Source organism: Aedes aegypti, chromosome 1 (assembly GCF_002204515.2).
Source record: "Aedes aegypti strain LVP_AGWG chromosome 1, AaegL5.0 Primary Assembly, whole genome shotgun sequence".
Classification (NCBI taxonomy): domain Eukaryota; kingdom Metazoa; phylum Arthropoda; class Insecta; order Diptera; family Culicidae; genus Aedes; species Aedes aegypti.
In genome coordinates this window covers 81,248,398-81,271,949 of record NC_035107.1, presented here as the reverse complement: position 1 = coordinate 81,271,949, position 23,552 = coordinate 81,248,398, and the positions used below count along the sequence as shown (strand labels likewise).

Sequence of the window (23,552 nt, the reverse complement as noted above, 5' to 3'; positions counted from 1 at the left end):
TCAAGAACCCCAAAGAGATTTTTTTGAAACTCTGAAGAAATTCCTGGAGGAACTCTTGATAGAACCACAGGAAAATGTTTCGGAGGAGCCAAGTGATGTTTTTGAAGCAATGGTTGGAGAAATCCCTGAACAAATTTCTAACAAAATTCTTGAAGGAATCCTTAGAGAAATTTCAAACAAAATAATTGCAGCCATCTCTCAAGAAATTTCAGAAGGAGACCCATAAGCAATCCCTAAAAGTTGTACTAGAGCCATTTTTAAAGGAATCCTTGGATGAATTATTTAAATACGTGCAGGAATTTTTAGAGGAACCCCAAATTAAATTCATAGTCATCCGAAGAAGAAAAATTGTAGCAGCAAAACAGAAACGACTCGAATAATTCCAAGTTTAATTCTTAATTCCTCTACCGGCAGCTTCATCTTATCACCTATAAGACTCTAAATTCATCGGCCCCGGAACATCACGGTTCCAGCAGGGAACCGGCGCAAAACCAAGACAGCTGGTCTAAGCCACGGCCGTCCGCTGGGTGGGTGTGCAAAACCTCTTTTGGTTCCGGGTCTTGGCGTTTGGCGTGGGGAGCTTTCGGAACGTGAAAACCCTATAACTCAAAAGATTACGGAAGTATAAGTGTAATTGCGGTGCCTTATAGGTGGGCGGTGAGTTGTGTGGGACAGACTGCGATGGTGGGCAACGAGGAGCAGGCGAGACGTGCACGTGGGGAACGATGGTGATCTTCTGGTGTTGGTGGGTCACAATGATCCTAAGGGTCTTGAGATTGTGGTCCTCACTGCAACGACGAGCAATCCGGCAAGAAGGACGAGGGTGGTTGTCGTGCGGGCGAGCGCACGGAGAGGGCAGCGTTCCACGTGCGCTTCGTGTTGGTTGCTTGTCGACTTGCCAACTTGTCGACTATTATCACGATGACAGGATTTAGAGGGAATCGTCATCGTTAAGGCCGCTGGACGTCGGTGTACACCGGAGATACAGCAAAGAGGAATTCTTGATATGGCCCCGCTTGGACGCAGCGCAGCGCAGCGCAAGGCAGCACTTGGATGCAACGCAGAGATCACGACGGTCACTCGGCCCTTGGTCACTTGACGTGGTTCCTCGAGCCTTTTTAGTGGTTGGGCTTTAACTTCCCGAGATGGACGGATTACCACGCGGTCGTAAAGATAATTTTCTTGGATGTTCCGAACAACCATTCACTGTCTCGGCCAAAAATCAACTACCCTTCGTGCTCCAGTTAGATCTCATCACCGGGCGCTCAGCCACCCACGGCAGACGCACGTTTGCTCCTTCCTCCCGATCGCGCTACCTGCTCGGTGGCACATTTTACTGATGTTGCCCAACTACCGAAACGCAAACGAAAGCCACCCACCGCTGATTCAAATTAGCCGTTTCTAAAGCCAAACTTCACAAACATATTCCCTACGTTTTCACGTTCATTTTATGTAGTAGAAAAAGATGTTACTCGACGGTAACACACCAAAAAAAAACACAATATTCAAATTGCGATAACTTTTTTAGTTCTCGACATTTTTGCACCTTTTTTTACATATTCTCAACAAACTTTTCTATTTTTGGATTTTGTGTCGGTATTGACCATTGCTAATCTAGTTTTGAATATAATCCGGTATTCCTTGGGGGACCGACACTTTTCATATAAAATTTCTTAGGCCACTTTTTTGTTTTTAGTCGATTTATAAAAAACAAAATGTGGGCTATACAGTGTCAGGTAATGAAGAGCTTCACTGAAAAAATAATTCAAATCGGTTGAGTTCCCTTCGAGAAGTCCAAAACTACAATATGATGTTTTTTAAGTTTTCCAAGATCTTGTTACGGCCGCAGTTGTACCAAAAGCATAAAAGCTTATTACTCAAAAAACGGTTGCACCGTTTTGTTTCATTTTTTCTCAACAGACTCTCGTCAAAGTATAGTTTTAAAAAGTCAATAACCGAACATGAGAAAAATCTGTAACTTGAGATATTAACGTGGGTCATTGGCTACGCGTCGGTCCTCCAAAGAATTTTGGAATATCTCCGGATCCAGATGACCAATGATCAAAACAAATACGGATTATTAAAATAGAAGAGATTTTTGAGAACTTGTGGTGGTGCAAATATATTAAGAAACAAACAAGTTATAGCAATTTCCATATTTCTTCATGGCAAAATATTGAAGCTGCTCGTATAGGGGTTAAGAAACCTCTGACACAAAATGCCTTGAGGAATCTTTGGCAGATTTTTTGAAAAAAATTACGAAGGAAACAACTGAAAAAATCAACTTGAAAAAATTTCTTGAAGTATTCATGAAGGCATCTCTGGAGGGGTTTCATGTGGACTCCTTGGTAGTTTTGCTGGAGGAATCTCATGAAATTTTCTAGAGAACTCCCTGAAAGAGTCTTTGTGAGAATTTTTTCAAGGGAATTCCGTGAGGAATCTTGAGAAAAATTCTGGGAGAAATTACCGTAAAATATCCTAGAGGAGCCTGAGGGAAATATCTGGGACAATTGCATGGAGGAATCTTTGGAAGCATGAATGATGGTGAAATGACGGGAGAAATCCCTAAAACAAATCCTGTCGGTAGCATCCTTGGTAGAATTCCTAAAAGAGTCTCTGGTAGAATTTCTGCTGCAATTGTTTCAAAGCCAATGGTCATTTTCGCTCTCAATGCATGATGTGATTTTTCTGTTTTATACATGCGGGGCCCAGATAGCCGTAGCAATAAACGCGCAGCTATTCAGCATGACCATGCTGAGGGTCGTGGGTTCGAATCGAGTATTTTCGTACCTGCCACACGATATACACATGCAAAAATGGTCAATCGGCAAAGAAAGCTCTCAGTTAATAACTGTGGAAGTGCTCATAAGAACACTAATCTGAGAAGCAGGCTTTGTCCCAGTTGGGACGTAACGCCAGAAAGAAGAAGAAGAACATAACCTTAACAAAGGACCAACAAAAAATATCCAGGTTTCCTGAGGAAAAGGGGAAATATTCATGTCTTACTCCAAGAATTCTGACTATTTTTTTTATTAAATTTTGAAATGAATTCTTAAAGGATTGAATTCTAGAAATTTATCCAACATTTCCTCAGGGATTTTCCTTGAAGATTTCTCCAGAAGTTTTGCCTGAACATTTTCACGGGTCAAAAGTATCAAGAAATTTATTTTTAAACTACCGTCTAGCTACGATTTCCTGTTAATTAAAAAAAAAATCTGCACATCAAAAGTTTGTATATTTTTTCCAAATAATTTAAAGCGAACTAGTATACCAATACGAAGCGTCGCACACAGGGAAGAATTAAAATTTGTTATTCTCAAAATTCTCAAAAACTGTGTTTACATATGCCATGTTAAGGTCGCCTCGTACCATTCAATGTGACTATTTTCCGCGCGTCTAGCTTTCGTCATTAAAATTCTCTTTAGAATTTACCCCCAGTTTTTTTTCAAAAAATAATCCAACAATTTCCAAGTCGAGTCTAGTACATGGCACTGAAGACGGCCTTACAGTTGAGGTCGAAATATGCGTATCGGTCAAAGGGTACAAACGCTAGTGGAATTAAATGGCATGGTACTAAATTCAGTTTTTTATATACTAAAAAATTTCTGAAAAACATCCTTGACGTTTCTCTGGTGACATACTTAGAAAAAAGACTGGGAAATTTCATTTATATTCAGATGAAATTCGCTAGAAAAAAAAATCTAAAAACAATACGTTATAGAAATTTCTGGTCAGATTTTATGATTAATCGATCTCTTTTTCTTATTCTTCTTCTTATTATTATTATATATCGATCTTATATTCTCTATTTCCTGCTAAGTTTCTCTTTGGTTTCAAATTGTTTTTTTTTCTGGTTCCAGTTTGGTGTCTTTTTTTAGGAAAGAACTTAAAAGTTCCAGTCCTAACTGCCCATAACTGCATATTTGTAACATTCGACAAAAGTAGGCATTAAATAAATGGAACATCAAGTGTGGATTTTATGGTAGTATGGGAAGAAAGTAAAATTTTCAAAAATTACCATGTACTCAAAAGTGCTTAATGGAGATTGACATTTTGTATAGACAATATTGCATATTGGGAGAATAGTCAGAAAATAATTCTGATAGAAATTTCATGGCTACAACATTACGAGGCTCATGTATAATCTCAATGTGATTGTTATGCCGTTATGCGATTACAACTGGCAAACAAATTGGTATTTTTTTTCGAATATTCTAGAACAATCTCACAGATTTCAGTAAGTTAATCGTAAGTGTTTATCGTTTGATGACTCTCCACGGTATTAACTCGAAATTGTCAAAAATGTCGAAAGTGACAAATATGCAGTTATGGGCAGTATATCAGAATTGACATGAGAGCGGGTCAACGGATTTGTATTTTTTTTCACTGATGCATTTGTCCAGAACTCAGACGCATGCGAGGGGAAATTCCATAAACTGTATTGATAACGTTAGGAAATTATGTGTTATAATTTGTAGAATAAACGCCCATAAACGTGAAGTATGCCGGGATAGCTAGGTTATAATGTAGAAAAAAGCAAACGCATAGATTAATAGTAAAAATTCTATTTATCTTTATCGTTCTCCTCCTTGCAGAATTGTGAAAAAAATATTCAGAAGGTAGAAAACTCTGAAGTAACCTAAACAGAGTGTCGTGAATTCCGACCTCTTCTAGGCCGGGATCAACGGATTGCTCCGTTCGATGAGCCGGATTATAGTTCCGCCTTATCATTTTCGTTCCTCCGTGACGACTCAGAGCGATACAACCGCCTTCACGCGAATCGATTTTAAGACTGACTTCCACTCATTTAACGAGAGCTCGACTCGAGCACAGGGTTGCCACATTAAAATCTGTATTTTTTCCTTGGAATATCTGTATTTCTGTATCCTGGAGAAAAATATCTGTATCTTAAATCTGTATACCTAAAAATTAATAAAATCATAAGATTTAACAAGAAGTAAAAGAAAATACTAATCATTTGTAACTTAAATGAAGAATAGTAACAACAGGTCACAACTCAGCTTGAATTTTAAGGTTTTCAAAATTATTTATTTTCATATTTGCTCAAAAATCTGTATGAATCTGTATAGTTTTGGCAAAATTCTGTATACAGAATCAGTATATCTGTATTTTTGCAAAATATCTGTAATCTGTATATACAGATTCTTGGTCATAAAATATTCGCGAAAATCTGTAAAATACAGATAAATCTGTATATGTGGCAACCCTGCTCGAGCATCCCGGCTCTCTCGCTCTCTAGTCTCTCGTTCTCACAAGAGGTTCGCCGCTATGAGCTATAAAAGTGTTTTGGTATAATAGATTTTCTACAATCAAGGTTCGCCGCTATGAGCTATAAAAGTGTTTTGGTATAATAGATTTTCTACAACATATGTATATGTAATGCATTGAAGTAATTTATAACAAGGCACTATATTTATTCTACGGCTCATCTTCTACACAGAGCTTACCTGAGAAAACTGAGTATCGGTATTAAGATATTAGATACTAAAATTTATTGATATATGAAATAAAAGTTCATTCGAAAATCGTGCAGAAACTCATTTCAAAATATCCTTAGAATTTTGTAACAATTCCGTAAACATTTTTAGTGGTTCTGATAAATACGAATTGTTTTACAAATTCTTTAAGTTACTCCCTACAATTTACCATAAATTTCAATGGAAGTTCGATCTAATTATTCTCCAGGAGTAAGGGAAGCAAAACAGAAACTTTCTACAAAGCTCGTTCATGCATGTTCTCCATAAATGGGCCAGTTCTATGTTTTTTTTTTCATTTCCATAATGAAAATCATGAGAAATGGGAAAGGAAAGGATAAGCTTCAGAATTATGAGTGTAGGCCATTGGTTCAACGAAATTGTATACTAATAACATACTTAAATTCATCTTGATTTAAAAAAAAAAAATAACTTGAAGAAACAATTTACTAAGCCATGAACCTCAGCTTCATGCTGCGAAAATTGGATAAGTTCACTTAAATTTTAAACGAATTTTATCTTGCATTATCCATCCGAATTCACAAGAATTTATCTATTAAGAGCTATTTTAAAAACTGTTTTTCAATTAAATTTCGGGCAAGTTGAAACGGGTGGGGTTACATGAAATGTAAAATTTCGTAATAATTTAAAATTTAACTACAGAAACATTGTGCTAACAAATGAAACCAACTTTAAGGAAATAAAAACCTGCTAACACTTATTGTCATCATGTTTAAAACTTAGCATTTCATTTTGCCCCACCCGTTTAAGCCTACTCCGGTTTACCTTATAGCAGTATTAACTCATATTTACAGAAAAAATGTCGATTAATTCGATTAATCGAAAAATACTAGTCGATTAATCGTTATCGATAATCGGTGTTCTTGGACTGTAATCGATTACCAACTAATCGATTAATTGAGATTTTGCGACAACCCTATTTACATTCCACTCACTATTTCAATCTCTCTCCGTGTTGCCAGTTTCACTTGTAATTCCACCACAACATTTTGAAGGTATTTTTGTCTCAAGATAGGTATTTAATTGTGTTTATTATCATTGCGAAATGAGCACTTTTAAGAAAAAAAGCTTTCAAACTAAAACCTTTTTTGTCTTGCGTGTTATTTACAAACACAACTAAAAAGGTGAAATTCACAATCACAGACAAATACACTCAGGCAAATGGACTATCGATTAACATAGTAACCCCTTATGAAAATTCGCCACAAGGAATCGGGTTGAAATTCATAAATTTGCCTTATGAAACAGAAATTTGAAAACAAAAATAGTTTTTGCGGCAACCTGGACTCGAACCAAGGACCTCGCGATCGATAGGCTCGTGCGTACACCCTGCGCCTATCGACGCCTTGGTGTGGAGTTATGCTAAAACTATACATAAAGCGTTCGTATTGCGATAATCGTTCCATCTTTCATAAGGCAAAATGTATGAATTTCGATAGTCCAGTTCGCTGCGTGTAGACGTCACACTCTCATCATTGTTCATCGACCAACTTGTAAACGGTCGATTCAAATCCACCACCCGCATCGTGACCAATCCACCACCCCAAGGGTGGAGGGCGGCTGTCTACTGGGAGTAAAATTGAAAAGCCGCCAACCTAAGTCCAGAACTAGTTTTAAGGCTGGCTTGAAGCCTGATTTGCTGCTGAACAGGAATCGCTAAAGAAATTTCTCGCCGATTCCTTACAGAAATTTTCTACAGCGACTCCCGTTTGAACTGACATCTCTTTTCAACTGCGTACTGCGATCAGAAAAAAGCGCTTCCTTGATCGATTCCTTGCAGGAATTTTCCATGCATCAAGATCTGAGAGAGACTCGCGAAGAGGAAAAATATCAACGTCATGCAGCCCAGATTCCGCTGTCACGAAACGTCAAATGCAGCCCATCGTTTTTATGGCTGAAAAAGTGAAAAGTATTGTATTCAAAATAAACTATTATTAATATCCTTAGTGAGCGGAGCAGTTATTCCAAAGATACTGATCAATCTAAACACAAGACTAGTTATGTATAATGTCTACGTTTGCTGGCATGTAGTTTCATTCAAAAGGCGGAGCAGTTATTCCAAAGATGCTGATCAATTTAAACACAAGACTAGCAGTTATGTCTAATGTCTGCTACGTTTGCTGGCATGTAGTTTCATTCAAAAGGCCGTTTATGCTTCGGTATGATGCAAACGCAATAGTTTTTTGATGATATAGTCATGTGAGAGCTTGAACGGCTTGCGCAAGATTGATATAAACACTGAGTGGAATAAGAAAAAACTCAGCAATCGCAGAGGAAACGTCAATGAAAGTGCGCACTGGCATCAAACCGGGTAAGTGCCATTGGGGGACTTATTTTTTGTAAATCAGAGAATAAGTGCTCTGAAGACACCAAAGTGATTCGATGCAATCCCGCACTTTTATTCACACTTTCGCACTTATGAGGCCGCACATCGCAGTCCAGTGGTGAAAGAAATACACAATAATATTCATAAATGTTAATAATAGGACCATATTTCCTACTATATTCGTGATCAAACGTCAACATCCCACCGCAAAATCGCTAGCGTTTGGAGGGGATTTTAACCTACAAATTGCCAAATAACCTCCAGAACATCACCTCCATTCCTCCGTTATATGAAATATGGTGGCGTGTCGATCGTCGCAAGTTTATCGTTAAACAGTCAATAGGATGGAAGGCAAATTCAATCCTGTATCTTGTTCGATTCAAGCTATTGTTTGATGGCCTAATGAATTTACATTAAAATAATCCAATATACACACTAAACACACTACGGTGAATTTCACCGTAATCTCAACGGCTGAACAGTTCGGTGAAATAAAACACCGTATTTCGTCGGAATTTAACGGATTACGGTGATTTTTTACCGAATACTGCAAAAATTTACCGTACTCCGTTAATTTATTTCACCGAACTGTTCAGCTGTTGAGATTTCACAGGAATCCGTAAAATAATTTAAGTGTGTATTGGATGTTTCTAGAACTATCAAATGAAACAAAGTAAACTTGCAATGTTTTAAACAAATTTTGGCTGAATTTAAGGGGACACGGGAGACCGTGTTATTTTCCCTATCTTTCGTCTCACTCTAACAATAATCATCAAAACTTTGTGGAAGCAAATCTCGAGTTTTAGTGAACCGATGAAGCTGAAAATTTATCGGGTTGTGCACTACATATATAGAACCATAGTGATACATTTTCGCATTGATATATGGAGTGGTTCTTGGGATTTGCTCCTTGAAATGGATAGGGTGATTATGATGACGTCCCGTGCGGCCTTAAATGTGGGTTTGCCTTGAAAACAACCCACAATTTCAGTTTTTTTTTTTTTTCATATTAACGTGTGAAGCTAAAGCAAACTAAAATGTCGTTTGTTTTAATTGAATTAAAAAATTAAAAATTTAATTGAAATTTTTCCGCCCTTTGCGAGTTTGCCACATTAATGCACAAATCTGATGAACAAGACAACCAATCAAGCCTAAAACTTGATCGATTGATAACCATCAGTTCGAACGAGACTCTAGAAAAATTAAGGTTTGGCTTCATTTCATCTCACCGATAACGATTACTTTAAAATCTGTTTCGTCTAACGTGAATCCCAAAAGAGCTCACTTGCGCCTCCATGCGGCGGGAATGGGCACCTCAATTTATACAAGAAAGCTCCAATCATTTAGACGCGCCGCTTCAAAGCTCGCATCGATCTGCATGCATCAGGGGCGTGCTTTTCGCCCGATCCGTAAAATCAACAAAAGGAAAAAAACACTGCGACTCGAGCGATTGTACACCGCGCAGAAGTGCTTCAAACTCGTGTTTGATTTTCGTGCTGAAAAACTAAAAAATAAGGTGCAAATACAGTTGGAAAAGTTCCCGAACCGTGCTAAATTTCCTCGGCAGTGGTAAGTGCATCGTTTTTGAGTGTTTTTCGTTCGATTTGAGTAGGGCCGGCTCCAGAATCGGGGCCCTGTTTGTTTCCCCGTGTGAAAACAACGCACCCCTTGAAAAATAAAATTTACATTGATTTTTCTCATGTTCCTCCCGTCCCGGAGTTGTTGCTCGACTTGTGACTCTTGCGCGGTTCCATCCGTTAGATGTGTTTGTGCAAGCGGAATCTCGTTCCCGTCTGTGTTTTGTGTTTTATTTTTCTTTGCGCTAGTGCAGGGCTGGTAGCGAATCGTTTTTTAGTGACGCAAGTTTGGGGCTGTCCATTAATTACGTAAGACAATTTCATCGGTTTTTTAAAATACGTATGAAGTCAATATAGAAATAAATTTTGAATCACCTCTCGACAAATTTTTCTTTGAAATAATCTGTTCGTGTGTGAATCAAAACATTATTGTGTCGATTCGTGATCAAACATCATCATCCCACCGCAAAATCGCTAGTTTTGGTTAAAGGTGATGTTTTCTTCCAAAATGCGAAATCATCAATAGATTTAATGTTTTTCAAACAATTCACAATCCCAACATTAAGATATTGAAGCGCAATAAAATTGTGTCATACTTGGGAAAATTAGCTCTTTCGAGCAAGTTTCAAAAACTATGTTTCCATCAGGGCTGTGCATTTTCGAAAGCATTATGTGAAACACGAAGGCTTGGCTGTGTCGTCTCGATGGTGACGAACAACTGCGTCGCTTCGTCCTTCGTTTCACACTCATTCGTTTCGTTGCCCGATTGAAAGCAACGAACAAGAAAGGTGAAATGAAAGAGTAAGAATTTCGTTTCATATAATTTCATTGAAATCTATCAAAATGTTTAAAATTGAATTTTAACTATTTTTTGCAATAATGATGTGTGCACTTTGTTAGGTAATGAAATAAGACAGAGAAACTACACGGGTCATTAAATTAATCCGCTCCTAAAAACAGAGACTACCGATTGAAAGGCCAGCTCGCTGCGGTGACACTCCGATTCATGACGCGCGATGCACAAGCAGCAAGAAAGAAAGGAGAGACTACGCATGCTGTGATGAAAGGAAAGGTTTGTCGGTTTGAAACGAAGCAGTAGTGTTTCAACTGAAAGGTAAGCTTGAGTCAGTCAGCTGCGGACTGAAAATGCTTTCAATGAAATGAAATTGTACGGCCCTGGTTTCCATCACTAAACAACTCAATTCTCCCATTTCTTTTGATCTCGCCCTTAAAGCCACTCTCTGAGGAATCGGAACGTATGAGGTACACAAGATTTTTTTGAATTTAGGAAAATAAAGATATTCATAAGATCGCTAATGATAACGACAATAATTTCTTTTGAATATCGGACGTTTTGTGTTTCATAAGAATCTTATGAGAGAGAAAAGCAGTCAAGAAATCAATTCACAAGCGTTATCTATGAAATTCGTACGCAATTTCTGGCTCAGTGTTGGTAATCGAGTATGCAGTTTTGTTTTTAAAACAAAATACCAATTACCAAAATAAGAACTATCTCCATCGGGAGATTGATTGTTTAACGATAAACTTGCGACGATCGACGCGCCACCATATTAAATTTTCATATAACGGAGGATATTAGAACTAACTTGGAGGTGATGATTTGGAGGTTATTTGGCAATTTGGAGGTTAAAATCGTTAAAATCCCCTCCAAACACTAGCGATTTTGCGGTGGGATGTTGACGTTTGATGACGAATATGTTGATTTAACATTGTGACAGCATTGCAGTTCCGTCAAACACACAATACTACGGTGGTGCTATCTATAATTTCCATAGCGGCCGTTTTGGTTATTTTAATGCTCCATTGTTAAATAACATGTAAATCCACTAGTTTGCTCAGAACCTACAAGCTACGCACCTGGTTATCAATGGCTTTTAGAACGACATTCATAAATTAAACGAGAAGAAGTCGTTTTAATTTATAATCAACTTTTCTATAATAGTCCCTCCCCTTGGTTATGCGACCTTGCCGCGATGGGAGGGCATAATCCATTAGCCCATATGATGGAAACCAAAGGCGTAACCTGTAGTGGTGGTATCACATTTTGGCACTTGCTTAAAGCCGCGTCATAATTCATATGGCATAGACGCAATAATATCTCGGATGTGATCCAACGGACATTCTGCGTCATTGATAGAATTGATGCCCATTTCAAATAATTAATCTATTCGAAGTGGACATTAATACTATTGGTGACGTTCAGTTTGCCTTTTGCTAACCAGAATGATCCGTAGCCACTGTTACTATTAGCTAGCTAGATACATCGTTATCATATACGACGTAGGGAATACATAGGAACTCTTAGGAAAATGACTAGTAGATTCACTGAGTAGAAATAAGTGGCGACAATCTTATTTTAATATGGTTTTTACATTGCCATAATAAGAAATACCTCTTTTGTAACAGCGGTATAAATAATCTAATTCCAGCTTCATTTTCGCAAAATTTACAAGTAGAAAGTAGGCGTTGTGAAGCATTGCATTTGCCACCGAAAAGTGAATCATGTAGGAGACTGTAATAGAAGCCTAAGGTAACTTTACTTTTCAATATTCACTATAAAATGACAGTGGAAAGTAAGACGCTGAGATCGATCATTAGGGTACACTTGCTAGTTTCGAAAAATTGTTGAACAGACAAGGAAAGCGACTTTTTTCTTCAAGGATATATGAACTAATGACCAATAAATACTTTTAACAACAACAAATTAAATTAACTAGAACTACTACTAAACAGCCTAATTTTGTTAAAACTTGACGACAATTGACATTTAAGATTCTAATCTAACGTAAAAGACAGGAGTGATCAGAATAGCACTTGAATGACAAATTATTCAAAACCATTTCGACTAAACAGTATTAGTAATGACACTACTACACTACTATTTCAAACAAATTCTGATGGAGCTGCTGATTTTCACAATGCTTCCTTTTCTCAGAAGCAAGGGAATATGGGTACTTTTCAAAAACTACCACGTCACAATACTAATAAAAAACAGTGTTCATGTGGGCGCCATTGCCTAGTCCGTCTGAGTATTGGTCCTGGTAGAGGGGAAACTTGGCAAAAGCCAGACCGAGGGTTCAGCCTTGACAAGTTAAGCTGTCAGGCAGCTCCAACTGAATACCATACAAAAAAAAAAAAATTAAAAAAAAATAAAAAAACTTTTTCTATAATAGTCAGTTCTGGGGCATAACCACTCAAAATAGGGTCTTTGCGATAGCTTAATTGGTAGAAATTTTGATTGTGATTTTTTATTATGTTTTTCGGAAAATGTCACAACTTTAAGTAAAAATTTAGTAAAGAACATTCAAAAAATAATGTTGTCAAAATACCTTCGAAGTAAGTTTAACTCATTTAACTCAACTTTCGATTATGCCATTGGGAGCCAGTGATGGAAAGCATCATGCTGTTTACGCAACGAATCAATGTTAAGCGGGATCTATGTTCACACGCTCACGAACCAACACCGACCGGATTGCTCACAGATTCTTACATCGGAGAACCAGAACAAAACAAATGTAAATGCTGGATGATCAAAGTTTACTCACAGCCTTGTTTTTTCCGTTCATTGCTATTTTCAAACTAATGTACGACAGAATTAAGAAAATTGACCGATATATGCGTGAGTGCATGTCAAAATAAAATGATGCGATGCCCTCTACAGTGTTCGTATTCGGGCGATCACGAGCGAAGAAAGCAAGAACGCAATCGCATAGAAGAAATCACTATTGCGGTATGATTTTTCTAAACAATATCGAATTTTACTTCAGAATTCAACGTTTACCATGTTACTACATCCATGAAATGAAATACCTTCTACATGTAATTATGTTGGTTATGTACTCAAAAAAACAGTATTGCAGTTTGATGCATCATTTGAAACTGCTTCGTACGATTGAAATAGTTTAATTTTGAAAGCATTTATTTGGATTAGCTTGGGAATATTATAAGCTTTCCTCCTCATCAATGATAACTATAGAAAATAGAGTTTTCGATTGATAGTAGGGATTAAATTCTTACATCGCAATAATGGGCAAATTACCCCAATATCGTGAAATTTTGAGAATATATACACTCCCGTGCAAAAGTTCACCCCCTAAAAAACATGCAAAAGTGTTCAGTCCATATCTTTGTGATTACACGTCCAATTGAAAGTCTCTAAGCCGCATTCGAAAGGCAAAGAGTTATTCTTACTTCGTATGTATTTTTCTTAAAACATTCTTTGTATACTAAATTTGTACTTGAAGTTGTGATATTTTTCAAAAAGCACACTGAAAAACATAGAGAATTTCCTCAGCATTGGATGGACCAAAATTTTAAAACAAGGTGTCATTAGAATCGCAATCTTATATACTTTGAAGAGCACTCATGATTTTTTTGCGGAAAAATCTGAAAAGTATTCAAAATCAATGAAACAGTCAGTCAAGTCATCGTGCAAAAGTTTGGGTTCGATCGAACGCAAAAGTATGATGGCTGGCAGCGGAGTGATCTAGCAACGCAGTTCGTTCTCGAAGTTGTGCTACCTCCAGGTCCTCCGTCGTCTTGCCTTTTTCCCACATGCGTTGTAGCTTGTTGGAACAGGAGCGGTGACTGGCGATCCTCGTTTGCAGCTTGTTTGTCGTCATACCTACGTAACACGCTGGGCAGTCTGCGCATGGTATGCTGTAGATGACGTTTGACTTGTTGATTTTATCCTCCACATCTTTTACCGGCGGTAAAATGTTTCCTTCCGCTTTAGCATTTTTCGAACTAATGGTAACATTCGGATAATCCTTTTTCAGGAATTTTTGAATTTTTCCCGATAATTGTCCGATATGTACCATTGATCGATAAACGGTTGTTTCTGGGGTCGTGACATCATCGTTTGTGGTGGTGTTGACCCGTCGTTCTCTCGATCGATCGATGAGGCGGTTGATGATTGTGGGGGATAATCGTTCAATTTTAGTTGGGAGCGAATGATGCCACGTGCTGTGTTCGGGTCAATGTTGGTGGAGAAGGTTTTGACTCGATGAATGAAGTTGGTCGCCACGTTTATTTTCAGTTTGAAACTGTGTGCGGAATGGTAGTTCAGAAACCTTCATGAGGCGATTGGCTTCATGTACCATTCAGTCTTAACTGTTTGGTCGGTTTGTCGAACCAAAAGCAAGTCTAGGAACGGAATTTTCCGGTCGTTTTCCTCTTCAACAGTAAACTGGATTCTGTCGTGGTATTCATTGAACATTCTTCTCACCTCTTCAATTTTGTCCTTGGGCACCGCCAAGATCAAGTTGTCTACATACTTCTTCAGCACAGGCATCGGAAAACTGACTCTCGCGACAACGTTGTCTAGTAACGTTTCCATTGCTAGATCCGCGATTATGGGAGAGAAGGGGTTCCCCATCGCTGTACCAAACACTTGCTGGTAGAACTGTCCTTTGAACCGGAAATAGCTGCAGTCAATGCAGAATTCGGTCATCTCCAGAAACAGGTCCAGGTTGATGTTGGTGTGTTGCTTAATAGAGTGCCAGTTGTTGATGATGTCACGGAGAACCAAGTCCTTGGGAATACAAGTGAACAGCGAAACTACATCCAGGGAAATAAGAACGTAGTCCGGCGGTAGTTCGACGTTGTTTATGTATTCACAAAACGTGAACGAATCCGTCGCGTTGTACTGCCCTGTGATGGATTTTTGGATTATCTTACCCCCGTATTGCGACAGTGTGTATGCCGGTGACGTCTTACACGGTACCACTGGTCTCAATGGTAGGCCCTCCTTGTGTGCTTTCGGGCACCATATATTCGCGGTGTTGTCGCTTTGTAGGTTTTAACCTCATTTCGGTAGCACGATCGATGAGCTTCAAAATCCGCCAAGTGTTTGGCGTCTTTGATACGTTGTTGTTGGGTCCCGGTTGAGCTTCCGGTACGTGTCGTCATCGTCGATCATGCGTTGCATTTTGCACTCGTATTCCTCCCGTTTCATCACCACCGTTAGGTTTCCTTTATCCGCTTCTATAACCACTAGATCCGGGTGTTCCTTCAAAAACGTTCTCGTTGCTTTGATGGTACTCCGGTAGAAGTTGGTTGTCGGATCATGCATGCCCTTTCCTCTTTCCACGTGGAGAAAATTTTGGATTTGGTTGGCAACCTGTTGCGTTTCTGGACTTCGGTTATGCTGTTTGTTTGGATGATGTTCTCCACGTCCGCTATCAAGTGGTAGATCGGAAGTTCGTTCATATTCGTGTATGGTAACGCAAATCTTGACCCTATACCCCATACGTTTTTCGGATTCTACGCCTGTTCGTTAATTTTTATCTGACTCTTGCTTGTAGATTCTGTATGTTGACTTATGCTGCCTATGCTGTGGGCAAGTTAACGAGAAAACGGAACACAATTAGTAAGTGAACTCAACATAATTAAACATAAACACAACATAAAATGTTCATTGTTCACAGACTCCTTGAAAAAGGCACAATAAATGTGTCCGAAACGTCGGATGAAAACTTAAAATCCGTTTTTGAGCTTAATAGACTGAAGGCCATAACCTACAACATAATCATCACAGTCGTATCCCCGAGAAAGTTTAAAATTTTGGTCGACCCAATGCTGAGGAAATTAGATATGATTTTTCAGGGTATTTTTTGAAAAATGTAACAATTTCAATTAAAAATTTAGTATACAAAATTTAAAGAAGAACACTTTTGTATGTTTTTGAGGGAGTGAACCCAAACTTTTGCACGGGAGTGTAGTAACCATAGCATAGTTTGTTAGTACTAATGCTAATAATAGACTTTTTTTGTCGTAACACAGTTTTATTTAACTAAAGGTGATTATAAAACGAAGCCAAATTTCGAATTTTCAAGTTTACAGATATAGAGAACCTGACAACCGTACGAGTTGAATATTTAATTGGTTGCATGCCGGTGCTGCTCAGTACGCTGTTTAGATCTTTAGACTAAAGTTCTTCGTTTCGTAAATAAAATCAAACTGACTACACTTTGATGTTCAATTCACATTTGGTCCCTATTTGAGAATCGTAGATCACTATTTTCTCAACCCCGGTTACTAGAATACACCACTTACCGGTACCAGCCCTGTATTTGGTACTTTTACATGCTCGCTTGTCGTATCCCGTTTCCGTTTGTTAGGGTGTGAAAGACGGAGAGTGAGAGAGAAGGATGATGCCCCCCATTACAAAAGGGGGGAAGGTATTGTTAGCACAAAAATAATAATAATGCTCTGGCCGCTTCCTGCTGAGTGAGCGAGTGCGACATTCGGTTTGCTTTGATCGGTTACTGAGCCCCTCTTACCCCGAGCCAAAATCAGAGACTGTGATTCAGAGTGAAACATACGTACTAAACGTAAACACAAACACCTATCGGTTCGTTTGTTCGATTTTGCTCAAGTGGCGGAGGTACACTGAACGAAATGCTGGTAAACAAGTGGTATGGTTTGTAATATCACTTTTAAATGTCACGTACACATTGTAGGACTGGTAGTAAGGAACTTTATTGACTTCAGTGTATATGCCCCGAGGGAATTTTTTGGCTTTGGGTGATTGTTCATTCGGAACCCCCATTATTTCACTGCAAATTTGCATCTGCAAATGATGAAGATCCCCATTAAACATTTCAAGCATAATTTTTCAAATAGGCGTATCTATCATTTAGATGGATTCGAGTAAAATGCGATGCAATATATTGTAAAGCATTTTAAATCCTATTTTAGATGGTAGATGGAGAACAGTTCTTGTGAGAAATTTGGTAAGAAATATTGTCTAGAACCGAACCGATGATGTTCCACATCAGTTTGCCGACGCGTCAGCTAGCTGCAACTGTAAAAATCCGAATTTCTCGATTTCCAACATTTTTAGTGATTCGGAAACGGTATGACTTATCTGCTGATTCAAATTTATGTTTTGATTCTGCATATAGGTCGCTTTACTATGAGCATACAGTATTGGACAAAACATTTACAACTGTTTCGATTTTCCATACAAAATGACCAACTTTGATAAACTATATCTCGGTTATTTATAGACCGATTTGAATGAAATTTTCACAGAATATCAGACATAACTTGAATTTTAACATATATTTTTGAGTGATTTTTCCAATCACAAGTTGAAAAGCAGTAACGGTTTGACTAAAGTGAATTTTTTGACGATTTTTTATAATTGACATGACTAAACATATTGAAGGAATAGCTTCATGATATCTTCAGCAAAGTTGTAGATTTTGACGAGATGAATAAGTTCGCTGAAAACAGTTTTTGTGTAGGGCTATCAGATTTTGAGATAAAAAGTTTTGAATTTTTTGTCAAAAATTACACTTTACTCAAACCGTTATTACTTATAAACTCGTGATTGGAAAAATTATTCAAAAATATATGTTAAAATTAAAGTTATATCTGATGTTCTGTGAAAGTTTCATTCAAATCGGTCAATAAATAACTGAGATCTAGCTTACCAAAGTTTGTCATTTTGTATGGAAAATCGAAAAAGTTGCAAATGTTCTGTCCAATACTGTATGTACGGTGTATGTGCTAGCATGAAAAAGTTGACTGTTGAGTCGCTTTACAAACGTAGGGTGTATAAATTAAAAACACTGAGTAAAGTGCACATGGGACAGAATTGAAATTTATTTCAAAAAATTGAAAAATGGTTTTAGGAATACTTTTGTAGGCTCAATATGCAGATTATGCGTTTGTCAAGCCCATGCAAAACAAATCTCGGTTTGCTTATTTTTGCAGATACGTCGAACTGAAGAATTATGCTTGATTTGACAGTTCAATATCCGACTAAATTGGTTGAAAAATCGGTCGAATGTTGTTGTTGGAAGATCAAAAGGGATCAAACGAATATCACCTGATTTAATAGGGTGGGCCGCCGACATAGTTAAAGTGCAAAAGAATCGAAGCCATACCTAAAATATTCAAGAGCACGAATCTGGAGAACCAAACATTCGTTTAAGCTGAAAACCTAATCGACTGGTCATTAGCTGGTGGTGACCAATCGATTAGGTTTTCAGCTCAAACGGGTGAACACCAGATTTGTGATTTAAAAAAATTGAAGTTTGGCTTCGATTTATCTTCATCTTAAGGTTAAAATTTATTCAAATGTTTTCGAATAGCGTTATTTTAGACCCTGTCGGTGTGAAGTGAATAATGAGGATAGGAATATACTCACTTCATAACTCCATCACTTTATTTTAGGTATGGTTTTTTAATCACATTTAATCAAACTTCAGCCACTAAATGACCATGTTTAAGTAGGAAAATGAATTAGTGAATGTTCTATCTGCAAATATTTGCTTCTGCTTTCAAAGTTGTTAGTTTTTACTTAAAGAGGCAATGAGGCAAATTTTCCTTGAAATTATCGCATATAAATATGTCTGTAACTCACTTGAATGAATATAAAAAAATGAGATTTTCACTGTAACTACTTCAATTCAATAAGAACACTCTTGCAACGTTGTAAATTAATTTAATAAAAAAAAATCAGTGAGAGCGATGAGACAATGAAATTTTTATAAATTTGTTATGGCACAACTCTTCTAATATTAAAGACATGACTTCCCAAAGTGTGGGAGGAAGGAACGAGATGAAAATTTTCTTGTATTTATTATTGGCATCGAAACAAAATCTTCAATAACATTCCAGTATGTACAGAACCAGAGCTAGAAAAATAAAACTAAGAGAATAATAAAGAAGCAATGAAATATTCACGAATAAATCATTTACTATTTCTTAGCTGTTAATATTTTTACATAAAGTTAAGTGACATTTCCGTTATTTTGATTTGGTAGGGAGCTGATGTGAAATTTGCATTATCAATCAAAAAGTATTACAAGTATTTATTTGGTATGCGCATCTTTAGCACTTCAAAAAGGGTATACATGTTTATTTTTACATATACCTATCAAATGTAGGCTTATATGAGCATGAGAAGCAACTCTGAGCAGGGGAATTGGAAATTAATAGTTCTGAAACTTTGCTTTCAATGTATAGATTCCATGGTCCTTTTCAATAAAACATAAATAATTTAGATAATCCTGTAGGTGAATTCCGGCGCGTATTTTCTTCAAAGAAAAGACTATTTTCTTGCTGATGAGTTATGGAAGAAAATGTTTTCTCTTCGAAGAAAATGTGCGCTGGACACTGAGAGACAAATTATAGCATGATGTCTCAAATAATCATTTAAATAACAGCGCCTTCCTAATATGCGGAGAAATACTAAATCAGAACGTTTAAAGTAATATCAATAACGACAAAACCCTCGACGGTGTTTTAACAGTCAAGCATAATTGATTTATTATTTCTAATGATATTTGTTATCAGATATCATAAAAAATGATTTATGATCGCTTCGTAGAACAAATGGAACCATTGTGGAATGTGACTCTTAAAATTATGGCCTTATTCGTTGCAATCATACACTCCTGTGCAAAAGTTTGGGTTTACCCCTTAAAAACATACAAAAGTGTTCTGTCCATATCTCTGTGATTACACGTCTAATTTAAACTCTTTAAGCCGCATTCGAAAGACAAAGAGTTATTCTTACTACGTATGTGTTTTTCCAAAAACATTTTTTTAAATTTTGTATACTCAATTTTTAATTAAAGTGGTTACATTTTTCAAAAAACACCCCATAAAATCATATCTAATTTCCCCAGCATTGGGTCGACCAAAATTTTAAATCAAAGTGTCATTAGAATCGTAATCTTATATTCTTTGAAGAGACGGAAGAAACGTTGGCGGAAAAATCTGGAAAGTATTTAAAATCAATGAAACAGTCAGTCAAGTCATCGTGCAAAAGTTTGGGTTCACCCCTCAGTATGATGCAAATCGTGCAAAAGTTTGGGTTCACCTGAGCCGCACGCACATCATTTTTGTCAATATCGCTGCTATTTTTTAACCGATTTTAATATTTTAAAGCTTTTTTGAGCGCAAATGATGGCGCGTGCATGATTGGTTTGAGATTTCACAGATTTAAGTAAGTTCAGGTGAACCCAAACTTTTGCACGATGACTTGACTGACTGTTTCATTGATACTTTTCAGATTTTTCCGCAAAAATTTCATGAGTGCTCTTCAAAGAATATAAGATTACGATTCTAATGACATCTTGTTTTAAAATTTTGGTCGATCCAATGCTGAGGGAATTAGCTATGTTTTTTCAGTGTGTTTTTTGAAAAATGTTACAACTTGAAGTACAAATTTAGTATACAAAGTTCAAAAAATGTTTTTGGAGAAATACAAACGAAGTAAGAATAACTCTTTGCCTTTCGAATGCGACTTGAATAGTTTCAATTGGACGTGTAATCACAGAGATATGAACTGAACACTTTTGCATGTTTTTTAGGGAGTGAACCCAAACTTCAATGCAATTATTTGAATAGTTATTCTATTATTTTCAGCATTTTTTGTTGTTGGTTGTAAACTCATTACAACAATAACTTTTGTTGAAATTACTTCTTGGGATTCAAAAGACCGTCCAAGATTATAAACCTTGCATATTTCTAAAATGTAATAGCAAACTAAAATTAACTTTGATTGTACTCTCATAAAACAATTTTAAAGTTCTGGGAAATAGTGGAAACATAATATAATTTATTTATACAATTGAAATAATTGTGTATTTTCAATGAAAACAATTAATTATCCAACCTTGTTGAAAAATTCAACAGCAAATAAATTATTGACTCTATTATATACAATCAATGTTATAGTGTTTGGAAAAGTTCAATAATTAAACTAATTGTAAATTTTTAACCGAGATGCTATCAATATTTTTCAATTCCCTATTTTTCAGTTTGTCATCTGTAACAGAACAGTGTCCATCGGAAAAAAAACTACGATAGTAGAACTAAACTTTTAAAAACTAAGTGTAATTTTCGAATAAACGATAAACTAACACAAACTTAGTGGGTCTACCCTAACAACGTGTGCAAAAGTTAAGTTAGAAGAGACGAAACCTACAAAAACTATTCCTCGTGACAGTCATTTTCGGTTCATACAACCTCAGTTAGTAGTGAACAACTTGGAAGACATATCGAGCAAGCAAGTAGATTCGTGCACAGTGTCACAGAAACCAGGTGAAACCAGAAAGAGACACAAAAGGTTATAAAAGCAAGAGCCCAACAAAAAAAACTGCACGCCAGGAGGCTCAGAAATTGGAGTATCGATCTTTTGGCCTTCCCATCCATCGCATCGGTGGACGGACGCGGAGAACGGCGCGCGCGATTTTTGTCGTGTGTTCAATATACATATTGTGCAGACTGAGTCGTTGCTCTTACAGAGTAAAACACGTTCCCGAGTGCAAACCTCAGTCACTGGCACCGTATTTCAGTGCGTCTTTGTGTAAGTGAGCAAACCTCAGTGAGAGAGCGGGCTGTATTTATTCATACCTAACCGAGTGTTTATCTGGAAATTGTTGTTTTCCTACTACTTTACCCCGTCAGTGCCAGAGTTGGAAGTTAACTGTCTTTCGTCGTCGGATTCGTTGTGTGCAGAGAGAGTGTGTGCCGTCCGGTTTCTTTCAAGTTGGAAAATCGGGACAGTTTTGCGAACCCTGGGACATCGTTACTGGTAAGTCGTCATTCTTGTTTTGAAATCTTATGTTCTGTACAATTTTCTCATATGGTGGGAGTTTGATGAACTGATTTATGATAGTCCCCAATCACGTGTCGTTCCATGAAGAGAATCTCTGTCTGATAGAACTAGTCTATACAAACTGTTATGGCGCTGTTAGCAGCGTTCCCTACGATGAAAGGGATCCGTAAAATTAAAGTTAATTGAAATGATACCATAACGATCTGTGAAATGATGTTTGCCAGTCTAACGAAACAACAAACACATTCTGGGCCACCGAATCAAACTTACACCGGGAGGCACCCGTTAGAGAAGCTATAGTCGTACAAGCACTGGCACTGACTGAGCTCTAAACTAGTGTGGTGGGATCCATTTTGTTCTGCGCGTATATTGTGATAAACCAGTGGTTCTCAGCCTAATTGATCTTGAGGGTCACCTCAATACACTATCATAACTATCTTTTAATGATTTCTCTAGATATGTCTGCATGATCCTCCAGGGATCCCTTCAGAAATTCCTTAAGGAGTCTCTTTCAGCAGGTAATGCTTCGAGGACAGAATACAGATTTTGCTCCTTGAAATTCATGAGCACTTCAAAGCAACTTCCATTAATTTCCACATCAAGGTGAAGATGAATCGAAGCCAAACCTCAAATTTCCAAGAGCACAAATCTGGAGAACCAAATATCCGTTTAAGCTGAAAACTTAATCGATTGGTCACTAGCTGGTGTTGACCAATTGATTAGGTTTTCAGCTCAAACGTATGTTTGGTTTTCCAGATTTTTGCTCTTGAAAATTTGAAGTTTGGCTTCGATTTATCTCTATCTTAATCACTATAAGAATTAGAATTTCCTTCAGATATTTTTCTACTAATTCTATTTGGAATTCCTTCAGTTGTTACTCTTGGAGATCATCCAAAGAACCGTACAAGAAAAAAAAAGACTTTCCAGTTGGCACTTCAGGATTCCTTCAACTCATTCACAATATCCCCCAGAAAATGCTCCTAAAAATCCCCCAGGGATAAGTTCAGGAAATCTGTTAAGAACTGGTCCAGGAATTTTTAGAAAAATTGAACATCATGAAGTTCTTCCAGAGATTTCTCTACAAATTTCCCCATACAACCTTCAAAAGTTCAAATTTCCTCAGATTCTTCGAGGAAGTTCTTTGGTGAATTCCTTCAGAAATTTAAATCCGATGGGATATTTTTCCCAATGATTATCTTAACAATTTAACAAGGATATCCTCCCGGACCTCCAAAAGAACTCAGCTGTTATTTATTTTAGAGATTATTGCAGGAGTTTTTCAAGGGTTACTTCAAAATTCACAGACCTTCCATTATGTTACTTGAAGATTGTCTTCAGAAAAATATTTTATAAATTTCTGATGGAATCTTCTGAGAAATCTCTGAAGTAATTCCTGAATGTATTCCTAGAATAATTTATGATTGAAATCTCAAAGAATTCCTCAACGATAATTTTGGAAGAAATGCTTAAAAATCCCTGGAGGCATCTCTGGAGAAATCACTTGAAAATTTCTGACAGATTTAGGACTT

General features: G+C 37.1%; 1 protein-coding gene across 2 annotated transcripts in view; it reads left to right on the top strand.

Annotated features, from left to right (window-relative positions):
• Positions 1 to 9,271: 9,271 nt before the first annotated feature.
• Positions 9,272 to 23,552, top strand: part of LOC5571305 (forkhead box protein K1) — an 85,406-nt gene continuing 71,125 nt past the window's right edge. The window contains exons 1-3 of one of the 2 annotated variants that reach the window (XM_021840839.1): positions 9,272 to 9,411; positions 21,224 to 21,771; positions 21,873 to 21,999. The gene's annotated coding sequence lies outside the window, so the exon portion shown is untranslated. The remainder of the gene's footprint in view (positions 9,412 to 21,223; positions 21,772 to 21,872; positions 22,000 to 23,552) is intronic. The other variant, XM_021840854.1, reaches the window with a different exon arrangement.